The sequence below is a fragment of the Ambystoma mexicanum genome, chromosome 13 (genome assembly GCF_040938575.1).
Source record: "Ambystoma mexicanum isolate Mex_15411 chromosome 13, UKY_AmexF1_1, whole genome shotgun sequence".
NCBI lineage: Eukaryota > Metazoa > Chordata > Amphibia > Caudata > Ambystomatidae > Ambystoma > Ambystoma mexicanum.
The window spans coordinates 808,453,842-808,467,984 of record NC_090938.1 but is presented as its reverse complement, the minus strand read 5'-3'; positions in this window follow the sequence as shown (position 1 = coordinate 808,467,984).

Here is a 14,143-nt window from a genome sequence, read left to right as displayed (position 1 = left end):
GAGAATGCACTTGTCATGCGTGTATGTCTAAGCCCCTTATGTGCTACCACCGTCGCGTATGGTGGCGGGTCATTTTCTAGGTACTCCACCAACCTCAATACTACCTAACTTACTGCAAATGTATATGCATATAACTAAATACTGTAATTGTTAAAACATAGTGTACGAATAAGGTGCTCAGACTGGATATAATTGAGACACCTCCAGCAAAGTGAAATGTATGTTTTCAAGTGATTCAAACAAATATTATAAAATGTTCTAATGATTGTGATGTTTTTCACCTCTAAAAGCCGGCAACCCACGAGGAAGATACCTTTGTCAATATGTGCAAGGCCATTTCCCCTCCCACCCTGCGAAGACTGCCAAACATGAGAGCAGAGGCCCGCGCCGCTCCACCTCCCCCAACCAGACTGGAGCCGCTTCAAAGATTTGTAGCCCCCTCTGCAGCACCCAAGGCTACGGCCCGCCAACTGCATTATTTACAGTACAGCAGTAAACCTCTGCCTGAACACACACTTCCAAAGGCGCCCCCTCGTAAACCCCACAACCCACCGGATCATCTTAGACTTATGGCCCTGTGCAATCAGGACACCCAACACTGTGGCAACACACAGCAGCACCTTTATGACCACATCTAACAAGACAGGGAGGCATGTACCGCCCGTCCCATGCCCTGAAGCTTAGCCCCTCAACCTATGGCTCCGGTCAACAGGACACTGGTAACCTTGCCCTGACGAATGACCATCAGACCCCTCACAAGGTGCATTCATCCTGTGTTGCATTAACCTGTAGAATAACCTATTGGAAGATTTACTAAAGAAGATAATATTGTAATGACTGAATGACTGCGGTGTGCATGGCCTAGGGCAAATAAGTCAGGAAAAGACATTCATCTCTGACACTGGCCGCGATGGCACAACAACACCGCCCGGATGAACTCAGCCAACCTGCCAGGCCCAGCCCAACCCACGAGGATGACCAGTGACGTCTTCCAGCCAAAGCCAACCGCATCGCAGCAGCACCTATAGTTAGTCGTCGCCACCCAATCCTATCAAACTATGTAGGTTCTTATGACGTTTTTTGTAAATATATACGCCTGTCTTTGCTATTGTCGGACAGAGCGCTCTCGGAGTTTGCAGAGTTCTTTGCATGCCCTATTCTGATTGATAAACTCCCATTTAAGCTCACCTGCACTCTGTCTTGGTTTTATTCCCGACTTGGGAGAGTCCTTCATTGTCTCTCATTGAGGGGAGGATCGTGCTGGCTGGGGACGCTTGCCTTCAACTGTCAATAGTCAATAACATGACTGACTTCCCTAAAAGAAATGATGAAAGGCAGTTTAGAATGGACTGCCAGGACAATCTGCTCTCAACATTCCAAATTGGATCCCTGCTGAGGTAACTCACCATCTTGCTCTGGGTTCGATCCCAATCCACCATTTTGAATGCCCAGCTCTGTAGATCTCAGAAAAGGCATTAAGGAAAAACAACAACCATTTAGCATTGTAAATAAAACCACAACCCTCCAGCATTTGCGCCCTACTGACTGTGTGTACTGGTTCTTAGCCTCACCCTTCCCGCATGACCCCTGATGTTCCTGACAGAATACTTGTGAAAATCATTTGGTTGCATTAGGCTCTTTGGGTGAAGAGACTTTGAGAAGCAAGGAGACTTGTGCTCTGAAGGCTTTGATGCTGATGATTGAACTTGTGCTAAAGAAGCAAGAGACTGCTACACTCGAGTGAACCACCTTATCCTGTGCTGAAAACGTGGGGAAGGGAGGCCAAAGGGCTGAAAACCTGACAGATCGTTTTTTAACACTTCTAACTTTTTCGTTGTTCCCCACACTTTGTATTTAGAGGTAAGGATTGACAATCGTTTTTTGAGTATAGGCCCTTTTATTTTGACAAGACACCACTGGGACGGCGTTATTATTTGATGTAGCTTGCTCCCATCTGTAGATTTAGGTTTGGATGGGTGTTAATCATACCCTTTTTGAAGGTCAATAAACACCCTTGAACTGCAGTCACTTGTGTCTCTTACTGTTGATGCCATGCCTTCCTTATAGTACCAAGCCGTTTGTGTGCTCCTTGCTATGTACTGTTTGCAGGAGATGTGTATTTTGCACCTGAGGGACTTGGCGTAGTTGGCCAGCTGGGGTGTGAAGCCCTCAGGTGCATAGCCTACCTGTGCAACCTTTCTCCCACCTTGTCAGTTTGCGTACAGACTTGATGTCCTCGGAAGCTGCTGAACCCACCAGTTCCTCCAAGGTGTTATGCCCTCCACCTAATTTAGACCAGCTGTGCTCGGAACACCCTAAAGGGGGGGAAGTGGATAAAATAAAACTGTTCAGATTCGTGGCCTGGGTTTTGAAGAATATCTGCATGAGGGCAAGGAAAAAAAGGAATGTTACTGAATTCATATGCTGACCTTTCCTACACTTCCCCTATACTTCACAGAGATCATTCACTGTACCCTGTACCAGAGTTCCCTCTGCAAAAGCTAAGAGTGTGAAAAACAAGGAGTTTCTTTGAAGATTGACTACTTCACTAGAAAGTCTTCAAGGAAACATTTTAAAAACGGCGATTGCCTGGAAAACTGGATTGCTTACCTTGACATCTTTGTTTCACAACTGAAATAAGTTCTCTTTTTACAGAAGAAACTGCAATGCTCTCTGAATGTCTGTGCTCTCTTAAAGAAGATTGTCAAGAAAAGCAAGAAAAATCAGCCTTGCACGTGTGCATTGCTTATGGATGCCACAAGAGGGCTCCAAAACACCCAACTTCAAAAGGGAGCTCTGCGCAAGCCGTGCTGAAAGTCGAGCTTCTAACTTTCACACTGAGCCGTCCTATCTAGGGCCCAGCTATAAATCGCTCATCATTGATGATTGCCGCATTGAGGTCATGAGCAAGGTGAAAACCTTAGGAATTTACTTGGACAAAAACCTTAGCATGCATGCCCAAGTGAATAACTTGGTCTCTTCCGCTTCCTATTTTCTCAAATTGTTTCGATGTTTGAGACCTTTTATATCGGAAGCCAACGCAGAAACATTGGCAAGGGCCATAATCAGCTCTAAGATCGACTACTGCTGCAGCCTTCTCATAGGGCTACCGGTATCTGACATCCACCGGTTGCAAGTCATTCAGAATGGAGCAGTTAGGGTAGTGAAAGGCCTAGCAAGAAGAAACCATGTGTCGGAGGCCCGGCGTAGCCTCCATTGGCTGCCGGTGAAGGCTAGAATTAGGTTTAGACTGCTTCTTATCACCCAGAAATGCATACATGGAGTTATGCCATTATATCTAAAAGAACTAGTTTCAGTAAAAAATAACACCCGTACCCTTCGCTCTGATGAAACAAACATGTTGGCCATCCCACGGGTAAAAAACAAAAAATCCAGAGATTCAGCGTTCTTCTCAGCAGCTCCCCTTAACTGGAATTCACTGTCTGTTACAATGAGGAACACCACCTCGATAGAAATCTTAAAAAAAAGGGCTTAAAACTGCGCTTTTCTCATAGGTTAGATTTGCCTCATGATCACTGGCCCTGCTTATGAACCCTCTGGTGTCTAACTGGGTTCTTCTCTCCTGTTCGTCTTTTGTGTGTTTTTTTTTCTGTGAATGTTTCGTTTTGAAGCGCCCTTAAGCTTTCGGGTACCTGGTGAGCTATATAAATGTTAAACATAAACATCTCCCGTGCCCGTCTCTGCACAAACCGTGAAGGAGTCCTTTTCCTATCAGTTGTCGGGCTTCAGGTGGAAGCTGCTGAACCCCGGTAGACCCTCAAAGACGTTATGCACTCAACCATCTGATAGCACAGCTGAGCAAGGAACACCCCCGGGGGAAAGGGGAAGTGATAAAATAAAAAAAAATCAGATTCCTTCCTGCTATCTCTTGGAAATTTGGAGAAGGGCAAAAAAAGGAGACTACATATTTGATTAACGTTAACCACCTCCTCTTCACCCAGGTTACTAAATTAACTAATTACCTGGTTCTCCTCTGCAATCTGCCTAGAGGAACTTCTGCTACTCAGGAAACACTTCTCCTGAGAGTTTTCTTAAAACATGCTTTTCTGAAATAACACTTTTAGAGATGAACTTTCAATTCCTTAACAGTTGAAGGATTGCTCTTAGTTTCTTAAACAATTTATGTATAATGCGCTGTCTTCGAAGAATCTGTTAGCAACCAGCAAGCGAGATTGCAGAAAGAAGCTAACGATCTCTTTGCAATTCTTTTATCAAGTCTGTTCTTACTGCAGTGTAAATGTCTTTATCTCTGCTCATATTGAAGGGTCTTTATTGCAGCTGTATGAAATGGCTTCTCTGACACACTTTTAAAAAAAGTCATACATACCAAAATATGGATTGCGCTGGAGCAAGGTGTATTGTTTCGCAGTGCTCTACATTGTGTGCTGCAGCTTTTCTTTATTTTCACTGTGACCTAGCACCAAAAACAGTTCCCGCACTCTTGTCGTGTCTCCAGGGACTATGCTGAATGTGCAATAGTTAAACCGCCATATTTCCAAGAATGTTTTGTCCGCGTGGATCGCCCGACGCAATCTATGTAGTTCCTCTCAGGTTCACTTCTCGTCTTGCCTTCCGTAGGAGCTGCTGGACCCCACAGTCCCCCACCAGCTGCTCTGCGCCCCACTTAGTGTTACAGTGGAGTTCAGTACAGCTAGAGGGGGAAAGGGGAAATGGGATAAAACAACAAACAACACAGGAGCTCTTCTTGCTTCAGACCTGCACACTGCATAGGAGTTAAAGGGGTTAATAAACCATAACACTTAAATAACTACTAAAGTTTTCTCTACAATACTGGAACACTGTGTACCTGTGACTCCTCTGCTTCTAGCTTGGAGGATTAGTGAACCTTAATGCTTTTGCAGCTATTGCTGTTCTATGTTTTCTTTGTGCTTCAGACTTTTAACTTTCTTTTACGTTTCTTCTTTTTAGAATTTGTTTCTCAACCATAACCTTCAAAGTTTCTGTTGCCAAATAATGATTTCCTTGTCCTGCCACTTTAAATGATTAAACCTTTAAGTCTCACCTCCTCTTATGGTGAATCAAGTGAAACAGAAGTTAAAACCATACAAGTTACTTAACTATTCAAAATACCTAAATGAACTCCATTGAACCACATTTCCCAGACTTCTGTAGCAGGCGTGGCCCAAAGCTGTCTGCATGCGTGTACTTTGTCTGATGTGAGGAAACAATCCTGTCGCTGTTCGTATGCTATGAATAATCTCCCATAAAGCTGCGTCACGGGTACGTTGTTTCCTTTTCTTTCACAAAGCACATGTAATGCTAACAGCACTTGGGAATCTTCTTTCACTGCGCCCGTAGCCCTACGTAGGTATTGTGAAGCGCAACAAACGTTCCTTTTTTTTTTTTTTATAAAACATGTTTATTTTTGGTCGACACATAGGAGATTCATATATTACAGGTTACTAACTCATCATCAATTGTCCAGCCCAATAGTCCCTTTACTTTAGGCTAATCCCCCTCCCCTTAACCCTCAGTCCAGATCCAGCTCTCGCTCCCCCGCCCGCCGCACCATGTCCGTGCACTCAGTCGCTAGAGCGTTTGCCACCGAGCGTGGCTTGTATGTTAGGGCTGGATAACTTCTGTCGTAGTCTATTAATGGAGCCCAAATGTTTGTGAAGCGGTGAAGGAGACCCCTGCTTACCACCGTAATGTTCTCTGCTATGAATCTGTCCCATATTTTCAGCCACCATAGGATCATCAGGGGGCCTTTCGGAGATTTCCACGTTCGGGCCACCGTGATTTTAGCGGTTAGTAGTAAGTGAGTTAGGAGGGCAGCTGCTCTGCTAGATCTTGGTTATATGCCAGAGATCGGGGCTCCTAGTAGGATTGGTTCTGGCTCCAGGGGTAATGTAATCTTCGTTACGTCCTCAATGGCCAGGATGCATTGAGACCAGAAGTTTGCGACCACAGGGCATGACCACCACATATGCATGAATGATCGCGGATGGCCACATCTGCGCCAACATCGGGGATCTAAGGCTTGGTTAATGTGGTGCAGTCGGAGCGGCGGATAGTACCATTTTAGAAGTAGTTTATGAGCGCACTCTCGGGTAGTGATGCAATAAGAGGAGGACCGAGTGTGGGTCCAAATATCTATCCACGTCTGGTCGTCTATTGAGTGTCCCAGGTCCGCCTCCCATTGGGCCATGTATGTTGTCCTGACCGCTAGGGCGCTTGTCTGCAACAGTTTGTAGAATGTTGAGATTTGTCCTCGGTGTGGGGGATCTGCCATTGTCAGCTCTGTGGGGTCCAAGTCTCGTGTCGCTGCAGTGCGAGTAGATGGATGGGCGCACCAATGTCTCAGTTGAGCATATGAAAATCTATCCGTTTCCCGTAAGCTAAAGGAGCTCTTGCATTGATCAAAGGTGAGTGGTGTATCCCCCTCATAGAGCTGACCCAAAGTGCTAAGGCCTCCTGCAATCTAGTTCTTAAAGTTCACGGGGTGGGCTCCCGGCGAGAATGTCGGGTTATGAAATACTGGGGCTGCTGGGCTCAGGTCTCGGGGGATACCCCTGTGCTTACGAGTCCATTCCCATGCTTTCAGGGTATGCTTGGTGGAGGATAGCATGGTCGGCCATGTTCTCCGTGCGGCTGGAGGCAGATGCAGAAGGACGTTCCTTTTTTAACTTGCGTATGATTAGCGCAAGTTCTGGCAGAAAAACATTTGTAATGCAAATTGCTTCGAACTGGACTTTTGCCTTCGCTAGGCTAAACAAAAGCTCATTATCAATCCCAGAGTCTATTTGAACCTTTAAGTGAATCCGCCTCACGCTCATTTAACTCGCGACAGTCTTGCACTCATTAAACTTGTTAATTCACGCGAGTCAAATGCGGCTCATCACCACTGAAGTGAAACACCGTCTTTCCTAAGGCACTTTTAACCAACCCAAAGTCGAACAGTTCTGAGTTTGAAAAACGTTTAACTTTTGATGAACTTCTTTAAAGATCATTTCACTTTTCTAGTTGCTCTACTAACACTACAAGTACAGTTCTAGTTATTGCAGCGCTATAATTTTTCAAAACTTGTCAAAAAGCTGCGCTCTCACCAGAGTTTAGTTGATTGATGGTCATACAGCAACTTGCTTAAATCTTCCAGCAAGAAAGGTAGGCCTTAAGGGAACTACAAAAAACTTGACTTTGTTAGGTGTGTCGACCCACGTTCAAGTTATTATGCTTCAACATTTGGTGCTGTGGGCTTAGAAAATCCAAGATGACCGAAAAGCCCACATTTGCGCCAGAATCCAGGAATACCACGTAGTTTTTGCGCACACCAAAATGGTCACCTGACCCACCACCCACCAGTGCGAGCGTGATGGGCCAGAAGTGCCATGAGTGAAACGTGGTGCCAAAGGAAAAACAGCAGTGCCTGTTAGCTCAAAAAGCGCTTTGAAATCACCTTCGTTTCTCTGAATGCAAGCTCAAAATGCCTATTTCAAAAATTGCAAGATATTCAAAAATCTTACTGCACACTGTATGCCCCTGGGCCTGGCCGCGCTTTATAAATAAATAAATACAAATACAGATGTCTGGTAGAATGAAGTCTTGTGTGCATACAAAATTTGGAAAGATGAAGAGCCTAAAATAATGTTCATAACAAAACTGGCTGAGCTGTGGATGTCAGCAGCTTAAGTGAAATGGGATTTAAAGCCACTAAAATCGAAATGTTTAAAATAAATGAGTGACCTACTTTTGAGTGTCACATAGGTTGCAACTGTTTAAATGTCACAGTTTTGAACTTAGAATCAGCGTTCTAGCTGCATGTGTCAAAATTGTAAGTTTGATTTGAATGAAGAAAAACTGGAACAAAAATGACATTTGGCTGAAGCCTGGCTTAAAGAGACTGAATTCTGCCCGGCAACTACCCCCCGACAGGAGTTGAAACTTGCCCAGCAACTGCATACACAGGCCTGGCTGCATTCTGCTGCCCCCACCAAAAGGAGATCACGCCTCTCTGATTGAATCAGGGGAGGAGTACCTGGGTCTGCAGGAAACAGAACAATGAACTTTCTCTGTCTCAGGCAAATGTTAAATCAGGGGGTCGTAAATGGCTTCCTCCCGGTAGGAAATGGGAGGGGCGCTGCCTCTGTGAGCTAGCTGAGCTTGGAGGCAGGGACGAACACGGAATTCCCCATGTGTTTTGGGACCTAAACCACACACATCTGGGCCAGAGCATAATTTTAGAAAGATGGATAATTCATAGTACATAATTGTCAAAATTATATCAATAATATCATTATTCCTGTAATTTTTCTGTGCACATTTTAAGAGGTGTTAGGACTCTGTGGTATGTTCTGTGGGGTAGTAGTGGTAAATAGGGTATTACTCCAAAGGTCTGTATGTTAAAAATCTGACACTTCATCATCTGATGCCCATATTCCTTGCGCACATTTGTGTAAATTCTGGAAAAGTTTAGAGGTTGTGTTCTGGATGAAAAGGGCAGAATTCTGTCAGAAGTGGACACAACATCTTACAAAGACAGGGATTGGATGGTTTGGTGCTACAGAAAATATGTTAACTGGACATATAATATTGGAAAAATTGTACATAGATAAATATGCATTTGGATCAAAAATAGATTTGTGTGCAAAGTGACAAGGGGAGGATTCTCTGACCCATAAACATACCTCATCACGATGACACTCCATTTCCTTCCCCCAATCAATGGAGAGAGGAGAACTTGGCCAATGATAAGTTGCGAGGGGCAGGCTTAGTTATGCCCACACACACACCCATTTTCAAAAGACCTAAAAAGAGCCACTGAGACCCAAGGAGACACATTCACTTTCCGCTTCAAACTGATTTCTTGTGAAGCGCTTTGCCAGAAGACTCCAGAAACAGAACTTAGAATCCAGACTTCAGAACTTGCAGCAGAGAGGCCTAGTCCAAAAGCTGAATCCTTCTCAGCAGGCCTCAGAATCCAGCCACCTAACCAAACTAGTCAAAAGCCGGGCTGTGCTGTTTGCTTCTGGCTAGAACCTTTGCTGGAACCAGAGACCCAGACCAGACCGCGGTGCCAGTACCAGACCCAGAAAGCAGAGCTGTATCCAAACCGCAGACCAGACCCAGACCAGACCGCGGTGCCAGTACCAGACCCAGAAAGCAGAGCTGTATCCAAACCGCAGACCAGACCGCTTTGCAGTGCCAGAACTTTTGCCAGAACCAGAGATCCAGCAGAGCAGAGAGACCCGCAGCTAAACCTGTTGACCAGATCTGTAACGAGGCCCATTCCTTCCAAAATTAGGAGTGAGTATCCAGCCAGAGCTGTGCAAAACCAATCTCTTAGTTTAAAATAATCAAATTCAAACCATTTCAACCTATTTAGAACTGCATAGAAATTGTGTGTCCATTCTGTGATTTCAAACCTGTGAAAGTGTCATTTGTCATTCTGAGCTTTACTTTATTTCTGAGAATCTACCTCCACTAAATCGTCCGTATCTTTGGAACCGCACATGCTAGGAACACGATGTAACTGTCATCTTAAAGCTAAGAATCTAAGCTTTCCAACAAGCCTTTCTACTCCTTATAATAGCGATCGACGCACTCGGAAAAAAGTGCAGCGAATTGCAATTTGACTCAAACTTCACCTGTCAAAAATAGCTGTCTTTTGCTTCCATTGCTGAAATTCTCATGAATCATTGCTAGTGTTGACCTGAACTAATTCAAAGTAGCTGTCACCCACCCTGAATCTCCTATAGGGAATTAAAATCGTTTTAGCATATTTTCACTTCATTGCAAACCACATTTAAACGTTTTTTGACTGTTTAAAAGCATACCGGTTGCTCTAAGCTTGCTAGGGGGGAACTAGAATTTGTATTGCATTTGATTATATTCCTGAAAATTGTGTGCTCTCCTTCCATCTCTTTATATTGCATAGGGGGGGGAGTGAATTGCCACAAGAGGAAAAGCGATTATATTAGCCGGTCAAGTGGCACAGCAAGTAGAGTGCTCGCTTTGACATCCGTGCAGAGCCTGTTAACGCAGGTTCGAATCCCAGCGGGGCCAAACTCAGCCTTTCATCCTTCCGAGGTCGATAAATGAGCACCACACACCGTGGGTAATAATAAGGAGCGCTCAGATACCTGAGGGTTCGTAGCGCTATATAAATGCCAAATTATTATTTATTATTATTATCTCTTGTTGAAACCATATCAGTTTATCGCTGTGCTGCATTATTTTCCATCATTGCATTTCCTTGAAACCATAAAGGATTCTCGGCTACCTTATCCTTTCTATAGCAACTTCTAAGTGATAAAAAAAGTGTGCTAGTGTAATATTATCCATTGTTGATCACTGTCATATTCATAAGTATGCTATCAAATATTAATTTATTTATAAAAGTTATATATATATATATATATATATATGTATATGTATATATATATATATATATATATATATATATATATATATATATATATATATATATATAGTTTAATTTTTCAAATAAATCTTTTGATTTGCAAAACAAACCTACTTCTTGGCTCAGTGAGGTCAGGGGGATTCAAAGAGAGGGGCGTTATACAAGGGTTTATCATCCAGATCTATGAACTTGTCATAAAAATAAATAAATAAGGGCTTCCCTTGGGCATCCCAGACTAGGCATTGACTTAGTATGGGAGTGCTGAATTGAAGTCACTTAACAACTTCTTATTCAAAAGGAAAGTGATGAAAGGCAGTTGAGAATGGGCAGTCAAGACTATCTTCCCTTAACATTCTAGATTAGAACCCTGCTGTGAAGATCCACCATCTTGGCCTGGGTTCAAGCCCAATCCTCCATTTTGTACACACAACTCAGCAGATCTCTGAGAGAAAACATTAAGGAAAACTGACAGCCATTTTATATTGCAACCAAAGCCACCACCCACGTACCTTTTGTGTACTACCAACACTTTGAATCCCAGTTCTTGGCCTTACCTTCCCCGCCTGACCCCTGATGCCCTTGACGGTACCCCCTCTACAAGAACCTGTCCAGGGCCAGCCTTCAATGGAAATCTTCAATGGAATTTAGAGACTAGCAGTGGAGCATGAACATCATCAGCCTACTCCCAAGACCTCTCTTCCGGAGCAAAACCCATCCAATCAATTAAGTACTGCAATCTACCTCAGCTTATATGAGAATGTAAGATAGCTTTAACCTCATACTCCTCTCCCTCAGCTTCCACAACAAATGGCAAGGGATGAAGTGAAACGCGAGTCCCCTCAATCACAGGCTTGATCAAACTGACATCAAAAGAATTATGAATTCTTAGTTCCCGAGGTAATTTAAGCTTAACAGCTACTGGGTTCAAAATCATCTCAATAGCAAATGGGCCTATAAACCTTGGACTGAATTTACTTCTTTTTATCAACAATGCCTGACGCTGTGGGCGTATCGACAGGGCTTTCCACTCTGTTGTTCACCCCACTCGAACCCAGAAGGTCTTCCAATTCCCCTTCCTCCTCACCTGATGAAGATGAGAAGTCCAACTTCTTTCCGCGGGATCGACGAGTGAAAGTCCTCCTCTCCTTGTGTAGATAGGGTCGGCCTCGGGAGGAAGCCACCGCGACCCCTTGGGAACGAATCAGCGGGGACTCCCCCCCGCGGCAGACAAGTGAGGCAAGGGGAAAAGCCTTACGGCACAAAAACCCCTCTGGAGTGAAGAATCTGATGCGGCAGAACACGAGGAAGGATCCAAGGTCAGCTGGAATAAGGGAGACCCGCAATCCGGCGGACGGCAAGCTAAGGTGGGTAGAGAGCACGGAGCAGAAGAGATGCCAAGGGGGGGGGAGAGCCAGAGAGAGCGGGATCTCAAAGCAAGGCAGGGGAAGAAAGGGGAGCGAGAATCCAAACGCCCAAGCAAAACAATGAACGGGGCGTAAGTAAGAGAGAGAGGAGATGAGCAACGGGAAGAGGGAGGAAAGCAGGGGAAAAATAGGACAGGTGCGGATCACCGCCAAGAGAGAAACTGTAGAGCGAAGCAACGAAAGAGGAGTCCGAAGTTGAAACGCGCCGAGCCGCCGAGCGTAAACAGAGAAGTACCCTCGGCGGCGGCCATGATGGAAAGAACTAGACCGCTAACGGCGCTTGGGAGCCCAACGTAGCGGCACCGCAGGACGGCCGCCATGTTTCCACCTCCTCCATAACCGCCAGGAACCTGCGGTTGTGACAGTATGCCCCCTTCGAAGTCGGGTTCCCCCCGGCTTGCTGGGATGCAATCTGTGAAACTGACGTAGTAAACGGGGAGCATGTACATGGGTCCGAGGTTCCCAGGTATCCTCAGATGAAGGATAGTCTTTCCAATGAATAAGATATTCGAGGCGACCTCTGCGGTAACGAGAGTCTTGGATGTGGGAGACCTCGTATTCCTCAGAGGTGGGAGCAGGCAAAGTGTGGAGTTTGGGGGTATTCTGTCTTCTGTTCCCTGATATGAAGGGACGTAATTGGGAGGTGTGAAAGGTCGGATGAATACGACTAAGAGTCTTAGGTAGTCTAAGGCGATAAGCTACTGGATTGATCCTGGATAGAACTTCAAAGGGACCAATAAACCGGGGAGATAGCTTCGAAGGACGTACCCAGCGGGGCAAAAACTTGGTGGATAACATGACCTTGGATCCTTTGTTCCAATCCGGTACAGGTCTCCGGTGTTTATCAGCTTGTAGTTTGTTACGGGTGTTGGCCTTTAGAAGACTTTGGTTGGAAGTGTTATGGGCTTCCTTTAAACTAGACAGGGAGGTTTCTAAGGATGGTATGGGAGTCTCTGTCCAGAAGGTGGGTACTATAGATTTGGGATGGTACCCATACGTACAAAAGAAAGGGCTGATCCCAAGTGCGCTGTGTACAGAATTGTTATACGCGAACTCAGCTGTTGGTAAGAGGGAAACCCAGTTATCCTGTTGTTGGTTAATGAAACACCTCAAATATTGCTCAAGGGTTCCGTTTAACCTTTCCGTCTGTCCATTGGTCTGTGGGTGGAACCCCGAAGACAGAGCCCTTTCGATACCCAGCAGTCTGCATAAGGCAGTCCAGAATTTTGAGGTGTATTGACTCCCACGGTCAGACACAATCTTTTTGGGAAGACCATGCAACCTGAAGATATCTTTCATGAAGACTTCCGCCATAAGAGAGGCCGAAGGTATCCTGGGTAAGGGGGAAAAATGAGCCAACTTAGAGAAGGAGTCTACCGTTACCATGATACAGGTACAACCCTGGGAAACCGGTAGATCTACGATGAAATCTGTAGATATGTGCTTCCAGGGGCCTGAGGGAATCGAGTCTTGTTGAAGCAGGCCAAGGGGACTACGAGTGGAATGTTTATTTTGCATACAGGTCAGACAGGTCTGGATGTATGTCTGAGTATCGGCTCGCATACCCGGCCAGTAGAAGGATCTCTGCAGTAATTCCAAGGTCCCTCGTAAGCCTCTATGCCCGGCCACCTTCGCGTCGTGACACCACTGAAGAGCTTGTATTCTGAGGTCCTGTGAAGGAAGGATCAGCCTCCCTCGAGTGAAGTACAGACCGTCCCTCCGATCCACCGGAGTCCTCCCCACTAGCAAGAGCATTTCTTCTGCGGAAAGAGATCTTTCCCTCACTTCTTCCAAGAAAGACGATATCACGGAAATGATCTTGATATAAGGCAACATGAGCTCTTTCTCGCTTCCCAGAGAGGTCTCATCTCTGCGAGATAAGGCGCCAGCAACCTGGTTTTGGGTCCCCGGGATGTATGTAATGAGAAAATGAAACTGAGCAAAGAAATGCGCCCATCGGGCTTGTCTGGTGTTATAACACTCTTGTTGACGTAGGATCTGCAGGTTCTTGTGATCAGTACGTATCAGGAACGGATGTAAGCTTCCTTGGAGAAGATGTCTCCATTCAAGACAGGCCAGTTTCATTGCTAAGAGCTCCTTTTCTATGACGGAGTAGTTTAGCTGACTAGGGTTCAGGGTTTTTGAAAAATAGGCGATGGGATGCTCTTTGCCCTGATTGGATTGTAGGAGAACGGCGCCAACCGCACCCGCGGAGGCGTCGGTCTCAAGAATAAAGGGGAGCAGTTGGTCCGACTGTCTCAGAATAGGGGCAGAGCAGAACCTTCTTTTCAGGCAGATGAAACTCTCTTCGGCTTCC